At 49.8% G+C, this 9,822-nt stretch overlaps 2 non-coding genes across 2 annotated transcripts; both read right to left on the bottom strand.

Moving 5' to 3' along the window:
- Positions 1–550: 550 nt before the first annotated feature.
- Positions 551–624, bottom strand: Trnan-auu (transfer RNA asparagine (anticodon AUU)). The gene has a single exon. It is a non-coding gene; the product is annotated as a tRNA-Asn (tRNA).
- A 1,515-nt stretch (positions 625–2,139) lies between these two features.
- Positions 2,140–2,215, bottom strand: Trnan-auu (transfer RNA asparagine (anticodon AUU)). Its single transcript has one exon. It is a non-coding gene; the product is annotated as a tRNA-Asn (tRNA).
- Between the last annotated feature and the right edge of the window lie 7,607 nt (positions 2,216–9,822).

Below are 9,822 nucleotides of genomic sequence, written 5' to 3'. Positions count from 1 at the left end.
CTCACGCAACGCTCACGCTAGTGACAGCCTTACTTATAGTTCGACGTCGCGCCAAAGCGAATGAGCACATTTCGCCTACGGCTTAGGCCGCTCTCCTAGTGTGGCTGCTCTGTGTCTGCAGGCAGCGAGGGGCTGCAAGCTTCCTGTGTTCGCACCTATATCACCTGTGCTTGCTTGTCAGAGACAGACTATCGCAAAACATTCAACTCACTCCATGAAGTGATTGCTACGGCATCTGTTATCAGCAGTCACAACCAGCAACGCCAGTAGCAGCCGACTGCACGCAAAGAATGGGAACGTGCAGTGGGATTTACGTGAACTCGGCGCAAGGCAGATCTTTCCGACGTAGGCTTGAGAATCTTATGGGAACATTTGTACTGTTTCTAAGTTAAGTGTAGGTGTGCGAGGTGGGTGCTTCCTGCGCACGAATAAAAGAACGCTTGCCAATTGTGGATGCTAATCGTTCGCTTGTATCTGCCTAGACACCTCTGCTGGTTGGGAATTATTCCTCTTGCATGGCAAGGTGCGCATGTAGGAGTGTTAAAAATTCTGGAGGCGCTGGGTATCGATCCCAGTACCTCTCGCACAATAAGCGAGCGCTCTACCATCTGAGCTACGCCCACCCCCCGTTGACTAATAGTGCTACATACAGCCACATCAACGTCACAGACCCTTACACTCCCATTATTCCGCAGACAAACACTACTCTCTATGTATCAGTGAGGGTGTCTTTCAGGTTTCGTGCATTCTGTATCGTATCGTAGTTGGCCACATTAAGAGTGGCACGCATAACGTCGAAAGTAGAATTCGGACACCGCTCTGAGTAAGACGAACGTGTTGTCCACTCTCTAGGCTTCAATGACGTTAAGCCGTGATACCTAAGACAGATCTGCACTCGATGACACCACGATAACAGCCGGTCACCACACTTACATCTTGCTCTCCTTATAACAGTATACATCATATCAGTCTGTGACGCTGGTTTTGCAACTTCTTGCGTCCCTTTATGTTCGCCGCAACCAACACTTACCATGCACTGACCACAAAACATGGAGGAGCCGGAGCTTGAACCCGAGACCTTTGACACGCTAAGCGAACGATCTGCCAACTGAGCTATGGCTGCACACACGACCAAGCCTGGCTATTCTCCATTCTTTGGGACTCTGATGTGCACGGACACGTTGGTTGGTTGGTTTGCAGCGGCGAAGGTACCAGAGTACAAAGGCGCGGACACGTTCATATACACAAGAGTTCCAAGTAGTTTCGATACTCTGGTATTACGAATGCAAATTCCGTCTGTTTTTCACGTCTTAAATGGAAAGGGCGGTCACAAATTGGTCGATTTCACTCCTTGTCGACAATCACACAGCACCTGAGCTAACAAGCACATCTCGAGCCCCATTGTGCTCTCCATTGTTCATGCCAACTCAGTGCCTCGCTCTTTGCTACTGTGTAAAACTCTTGTCGTCCAACTGCAAAACACTGGGACACAACCAGTTTCCGCGTCTCCATTGCACTGATCATACTGCGAAACGCTCCCCAAACTTGGCAATCACCCATGCAGCCGACTTTTCCGACTTTACACGACGCTCACGCAACGCTCACGCTAGTGACAGCCTTACTTATAGTTCGACGTCGCGCCAAAGCGAATGAGCACATTTCGCCTACGGCTTAGGCCGCTCTCCTAGTGTGGCTGCTCTGTGTCTGCAGGCAGCGAGGGGCTGCAAGCTTCCTGTGTTCGCACCTATATCACCTGTGCTTGCTTGTCAGAGACAGACTATCGCAAAACATTCAACTCACTCCATGAAGTGATTGCTACGGCATCTGTTATCAGCAGTCACAACCAGCAACGCCAGTAGCAGCCGACTGCACGCAAAGAATGGGAACGTGCAGTGGGATTTACGTGAACTCGGCGCAAGGCAGATCTTTCCGACGTAGGCTTGAGAATCTTATGGGAACATTTGTACTGTTTCTAAGTTAAGTGTAGGTGTGCGAGGTGGGTGCTTCCTGCGCACGAATAAAAGAACGCTTGCCAATTGTGGATGCTAATCGTTCGCTTGTATCTGCCTAGACACCTCTGCTGGTTGGGAATTATTCCTCTTGCATGGCAAGGTGCGCATGTAGGAGTGTTAAAAATTCTGGAGGCGCTGGGTATCGATCCCAGTACCTCTCGCACAATAAGCGAGCGCTCTACCATCTGAGCTACGCTCACCCCCCGTTGACTAATAGTGCTACATACAGCCTCATCAACGTCACAGACCCTTACACTCCCATTATTCCGCAGACAAACACTACTCTCTATGTATCAGTGAGGGTGTCTTTCAGGTTTCGTGCATTCTGTATCGTATCGTAGTTGGCCACATTAAGAGTGGCACGCATAACGTCGAAAGTAGAATTCGGACACCGCTCTGAGTAAGACGAACGTGTTGTCCACTCTCTAGGCTTCAATGACGTTAAGCCATGATACCTAAGACAGATCTGCACTCGATGACACCACGATAACAGCCGGTCACCACACTTACATCTTGCTCTCCTTATAACAGTATACATCATATCAGTCTGTGACGCTGGTTTTGCAACTTCTTGCGTCCCTTTATGTTCGCCGCGACCAACACTTACCATGCACTGACCACAAAACATGGAGGAGCCGGAGCTTCAACCCGAGACCTTTCACACGCTAAGCGAACGATCTGCCAACTGAGCTACGGCTGCACACACGACCAAGCCTGGCTATTCTCCATTCTTTGGGACTCTGATGTGCACGGACACGTTGGTTGGTTGGTTTGTAGCGGCGAAGGTACCAGAGTACAAAGGCGCGGACACGTTCATATACACAAGAGTTCCAAGTAGTTTCGATACTCTGGTATTACGAATGCAAATTCCGTCTGTTTTTCACGTCTTAAATGGAAAGGGCGGTCACAAATTGGTCCATTTCACTCCTTGTCGACAATCACACAGCACCTGAGGTAACAAGCACATCTCGAGCCCCATTGTGCTCTCCATTGTTCATGCCAACTCAGTGCCTCGCTCTTTGCTACTGTGTAAAACTCTTGTCGTCCAACTGCAAAACACTGGGACACAACCAGTTTCCGCGTCTCCATTGCACTGATCATACTGCGAAACGCTCCCCAAACTTGGCAATCACCCATGCAGCCGACTTTTCCGACTTTACACGACGCTCACGCAACGCTCACGCTAGTGACAGCCTTACTTATAGTTCGACGTCGCGCCAAAGCGAATGAGCACATTTCGCCTACGGCTTAGGCCGCTCTCCTAGTGTGGCTGCTCTGTGTCTGCAGGCAGCGAGGGGCTGCAAGCTTCCTGTGTTCGCACCTATATCACCTGTGCTTGCTTGTCAGAGACAGACTATCGCAAAACATTCAACTCACTCCATGAAGTGATTGCTACGGCATCTGTTATCAGCAGTCACAACCAGCAACACCAGTAGCAGCCGACTGCACGCAAAGAATGGGAACGTGCACTGGGATTTACGTGAACTCGGCGCAAGGCAGATCTTTCCGACGTAGGCTTGAGAATCTTATGGGAACATTTGTACTGTTTCTAAGTTAAGTGTAGGTGTGCGAGGTGGGTGCTTCCTGCGCACGAATAAAAGAACGCTTGCCAATTGTGGATGCTAATCGTTCGCTTGTATCTGCCTAGACACCTCTGCTGGTTGGGAATTATTCCTCTTGCATGGCAAGGTGCGCATGTAGGAGTGTTAAAAATTCTGGAGGCGCTGGGTATCGATCCCAGTACCTCTCGCACACTAAGCGAGCGCTCTACCATCTGAGCTACGCCCACCCCCCGTTGACTAATAGTGCTACATACAGCCACATCAACGTCACAGACCCTTACACTCCCATTATTCCGCAGACAAACACTACTCTCTATGTATCAGTGAGGGTGTCTTTCAGGTTTCGTGCATTCTGTATCGAATCGTAGTTGGCCACATTAAGAGTGGCACGCATAACGTCGAAAGTAGAATTCGGACACCGCTCTGAGTAAGACGAACGTGTTGTCCACTCTCTAGGCTTCAATGACGTTAAGCCATGATACCTAAGACAGATCTGCACTCGATAACACCACGATAACAGCCGGTCACCACACTTACATCTTGCTCTCCTTATAACAGTATACATCATATCAGTCTGTGACGCTGGTTTTGCAACTTCTTGCGTCCCTTTATGTTCGCCGCGACCAACACTTACCATGCACTGACCACAAAACATGGAGGAGCCGGAGCTTGAACCCGAGACCTTTCACACGCTAAGCGAACGATCTGCCAACTGAGCTACGGCTGCACACACGACCAAGCCTGGCTATTCTCCATTCTTTGGGACTCTGATGTGCACGGACACGTTGGTTGGTTGGTTTGTAGCGGCGAAGGTACCAGAGTACAAAGGCGCGGACACGTTCATATACACAAGAGTTCCAAGTAGTTTCGATACTCTGGTATTACGAATGCAAATTCCGTCTGTTTTTCACGTCTTAAATGGAAAGGGCGGTCACAAATTGGTCCATTTCACTCCTTGTCGACAATCACACAGCACCTGAGGTAACAAGCACATCTTGAGCCCCATTGTGCTCTCCATTGTTCATGCCAACTCAGTGCCTCGCTCTTTGCTACTGTGTAAAACTCTTGTCGTCCAACTGCAAAACACTGGGACACAACCAGTTTCCGCGTCTCCATTGCACTGATCATACTGCGAAACGCTCCCCAAACTTGGCAATCACCCATGCAGCCGACTTTTCCGACTTTACACGACGCTCACGCAACGCTCACGCTAGTGACAGCCTTACTTATAGTTCGACGTCGCGCCAAAGCGAATGAGCACATTTCGCCTACGGCTTAGGCCGCTCTCCTAGTGTGGCTGCTCTGTGTCTGCAGGCAGCGAGGGGCTGCAAGCTTCCTGTGTTCGCACCTATATCACCTGTGCTTGCTTGTCAGAGACAGACTATCGCAAAACATTCAACTCACTCCATGAAGTGATTGCTACGGCATCTGTTATCAGCAGTCACAACCAGCAACGCCAGTAGCAGCCGACTGCACGCAAAGAATGGGAACGTGCAGTGGGATTTACGTGAACTCGGCGCAAGGCAGATCTTTCCGACGTAGGCTTGAGAATCTTATGGGAACATTTGTACTGTTTCTAAGTTAAGTGTAGGTGTGCGAGGTGGGTGCTTCCTGCGCACGAATAAAAGAACGCTTGCCAATTGTGGATGCTAATCGTTCGCTTGTATCTGCCTAGACACCTCTGCTGGTTGGGAATTATTCCTCTTGCATGGCAAGGTGCGCATGTAGGAGTGTTAAAAATTCTGGAGGCGCTGGGTATCGATCCCAGTACCTCTCGCACAATAAGCGAGCGCTCTACCATCTGAGCTCCGCCCACCCCCCGTTGACTAATAGTGCTACATACAGCCTCATCAACGTCACAGACCCTTACACTCCCATTATTCCGCAGACAAACACTACTCTCTATGTATCAGTGAGGGTGTCTTTCAGGTTTCGTGCATTCTGTATCGTATCGTAGTTGGCCACATTAAGAGTGGCACGCATAACGTCGAAAGTAGAATTCGGACACCGCTCTGAGTAAGACGAACGTGTTGTCCACTCTCTAGGCTTCAATGACGTTAAGCCGTGATACCTAAGACAGATCTGCACTCGATGACACCACGATAACAGCCGGTCACCACACTTACATCTTGCTCTCCTTATAACAGTATACATCATATCAGTCTGTGACGCTGGTTTTGCAACTTCTTGCGTCCCTTTATGTTCGCCGCGACCAACACTTACCATGCACTGACCACAAAACATGGAGGAGCCGGAGCTTGAACCCGAGACCTTTCACACGCTAAGCGAACGATCTGCCAACTGAGCTATGGCTGCACACACGACCAAGCCTGGCTATTCTCCATTCTTTGGGACTCTGATGTGCACGGACACGTTGGTTGGTTGGTTTGTAGCGGCGAAGGTACCAGAGTACAAAGGCGCGGACACGTTCATATACACAAGAGTTCCAAGTAGTTTCGATACTCTGGTATTACGAATGCAAATTCCGTCTGTTTTTCACGTCTTAAATGGAAAGGGCGGTCACAAATTGGTCCATTTCACTCCTTGTCGACAATCACACAGCACCTGAGGTAACAAGCACATCTCGAGCCCCATTGTGCTCTCCATTGTTCATGCCAACTCAGTGCCTCGCTCTTTGCTACTGTGTAAAACTCTTGTCGTCCAACTGCAAAACACTGGGACACAACCAGTTTCCGCGTCTCCATTGCACTGATCATACTGCGAAACGCTCCCCAAACTTGGCAATCACCCATGCAGCCGACTTTTCCGACTTTACACGACGCTCACGCAACGCTCACGCTAGTGACAGCCTTACTTATAGTTCGACGTCGCGCCAAAGCGAATGAGCACATTTCGCCTACGGCTTAGGCCGCTCTCCTAGTGTGGCTGCTCTGTGTCTGCAGGCAGCGAGGGGCTGCAAGCTTCCTGTGTTCGCACCTATATCACCTGTGCTTGCTTGTCAGAGACAGACTATCGCAAAACATTCAACTCACTCCATGAAGTGATTGCTATGGCATCTGTTATCAGCAGTCACAACCAGCAACGCCAGTAGCAGCCGACTGCACGCAAAGAATGGGAACGTGCAGTGGGATTTACGTGAACTCGGCGCAAGGCAGATCTTTCCGACGTAGGCTTGAGAATCTTATGGGAACATTTGTACTGTTTCTAAGTTAAGTGTAGGTGTGCGAGGTGGGTGCTTCCTGCGCACGAATAAAAGAACGCTTGCCAATTGTGGATGCTAATCGTTCGCTTGTATCTGCCTAGACACCTCTGCTGGTTGGGAATTATTCCTCTTGCATGGCAAGGTGCGCATGTAGGAGTGTTAAAAATTCTGGAGGTGCTGGGTATCGATCCCAGTACCTCTCGCACACTAAGCGAGCGCTCTACCATCTGAGCTACGCCCACCCCCCCGTTGACTAATAGTGCTACATACAGCCACATCAACGTCACAGACCCTTACACTCCCATTATTCCGCAGACAAACACTACTCTCTATGTATCAGTGAGGGTGTCTTTCAGGTTTCGTGCATTCTGTATCGAATCGTAGTTGGCCACATTAAGAGTGGCACGCATAACGTCGAAAGTAGAATTCGGACACCGCTCTGAGTAAGACGAACGTGTTGTCCACTCTCTAGGCTTCAATGACGTTAAGCCATGATACCTAAGACAGATCTGCACTCGATGACACCACGATAACAGCCGGTCACCACACTTACATCTTGCTCTCCTTATAACAGTATACATCATATCAGTCTGTGACGCTGGTTTTGCAACTTCTTGCGTCCCTTTATGTTCGCCGCGACCAACACTTACCATGCACTGACCACAAAACATGGAGGAGCCGGAGCTCGAACCCGAGACCTTTCACACACTAAGCGAACGATCTGCCAACTGAGCTACGGCTGCACACACGACCAAGACTGGCTATTCTCCATTCTTTGGGACTCTGATGTGCACGGACACGTTGGTTGGTTGGTTTGTAGCGGCGAAGGTACCAGAGTACAAAGGCGCGGACACGTTCATATACACAAGAGTTCCAAGTAGTTTCGATACTCTGGTATTACGAATGAAATTCCGTCTGTTTTTCACGTCTTAAATGGAAAGGGCGGTCACAAATTGGTCCATTTCACTCCTTGTCGACAATCACACAGCACCTGAGGTAACAAGCACATCTCGAGCCCCATTGTGCTCTCCATTGTTCATGCCAACTCAGTGCCTCGCTCTTTGCTACTGTGTAAAACTCTTGTCGTCCAACTGCAAAACACTGGGACACAACCAGTTTCCGCGTCTCCATTGCACTGATCATACTGCGAAACGCTCCCCAAACTTGGCAATCACCCATGCAGCCGACTTTTCCGACTTTACACGACGCTCACGCTAGTGACAGCCTTACTTATAGTTCGACGTCGCGCCAAAGCGAATGAGCACATTTCGCCTACGGCTTAGGCCGCTCTCCTAGTGTGGCTGCTCTGTGTCTGCAGGCAGCGAGGGGCTGCAAGCTTCCTGTGTTCGCACCTATATCACCTGTGCTTGCTTGTCAGAGACAGACTATCGCAAAACATTCAACTCACTCCATGAAGTGATTGCTACGGCATCTGTTATCAGCAGTCACAACCAGCAACGCCAGTAGCAGCCGACTGCACGCAAAGAATGGGAACGTGCAGTGGGATTTACGTGAACTCGGCGCAAGGCAGATCTTTCCGACGTAGGCTTGAGAATCTTATGGGAACATTTGTACTGTTTCTAAGTTAAGTGTAGGTGTGCGAGGTGGGTGCTTCCTGCGCACGAATAAAAGAACGCTTGCCAATTGTGGATGCTAATCGTTCGCTTGTATCTGCCTAGACACCTCTGCTGGTTGGGAATTATTCCTCTTGCATGGCAAGGTGCGCATGTAGGAGTGTTAAAAATTCTGGAGGCGCTGGGTATCGATCCCAGTACCTCTCGCACAATAAGCGAGCGCTCTACCATCTGAGCTCCGCCCACCCCCCGTTGACTAATAGTGCTACATACAGCCTCATCAACGTCACAGACCCTTACACTCCCATTATTCCGCAGACAAACACTACTCTCTATGTATCAGTGAGGGTGTCTTTCAGGTTTCGTGCATTCTGTATCGTATCGTAGTTGGCCACATTAAGAGTGGCACGCATAACGTCGAAAGTAGAATTCGGACACCGCTCTGAGTAAGACGAACGTGTTGTCCACTCTCTAGGCTTCAATGACGTTAAGCCGTGATACCTAAGACAGATCTGCACTCGATGACACCACGATAACAGCCGGTCACCACACTTACATCTTGCTCTCCTTATAACAGTATACATCATATCAGTCTGTGACGCTGGTTTTGCAACTTCTTGCGTCCCTTTATGTTCGCCGCGACCAACACTTACCATGCACTGACCACAAAACATGGAGGAGCCGGAGCTTGAACCCGAGACCTTTCACACGCTAAGCGAACGATCTGCCAACTGAGCTATGGCTGCACACACGACCAAGCCTGGCTATTCTCCATTCTTTGGGACTCTGATGTGCACGGACACGTTGGTTGGTTGGTTTGTAGCGGCGAAGGTACCAGAGTACAAAGGCGCGGACACGTTCATATACACAAGAGTTCCAAGTAGTTTCGATACTCTGGTATTACGAATGCAAATTCCGTCTGTTTTTCACGTCTTAAATGGAAAGGGCGGTCACAAATTGGTCCATTTCACTCCTTGTCGACAATCACACAGCACCTGAGGTAACAAGCACATCTCGAGCCCCATTGTGCTCTCCATTGTTCATGCCAACTCAGTGCCTCGCTCTTTGCTACTGTGTAAAACTCTTGTCGTCCAACTGCAAAACACTGGGACACAACCAGTTTCCGCGTCTCCATTGCACTGATCATACTGCGAAACGCTCCCCAAACTTGGCAATCACCCATGCAGCCGACTTTTCCGACTTTACACGACGCTCACGCAACGCTCACGCTAGTGACAGCCTTACTTATAGTTCGACGACGCGCCAAAGCGAATGAGCACATTTCGCCTACGGCTTAGGCCGCTCTCCTAGTGTGGCTGCTCTGTGTCTGCAGGCAGCGAGGGGCTGCAAGCTTCCTGTGTTCGCACCTATATCACCTGTGCTTGCTTGTCAGAGACAGACTATCGCAAAACATTCAACTCACTCCATGAAGTGATTGCTATGGCATCTGTTATCAGCAGTCACAACCAGCAACGCCAGTAGCAGCCGACTGCACGCAAAGAATGGGAACG

The sequence above is a fragment of the Schistocerca gregaria genome, chromosome 11 (genome assembly GCF_023897955.1).
Source record: "Schistocerca gregaria isolate iqSchGreg1 chromosome 11, iqSchGreg1.2, whole genome shotgun sequence".
Lineage (NCBI taxonomy): Eukaryota > Metazoa > Arthropoda > Insecta > Orthoptera > Acrididae > Schistocerca > Schistocerca gregaria.
Note: the sequence above shows the minus strand (reverse complement) of the source record. Positions and strands in the feature narration are given on the sequence as shown.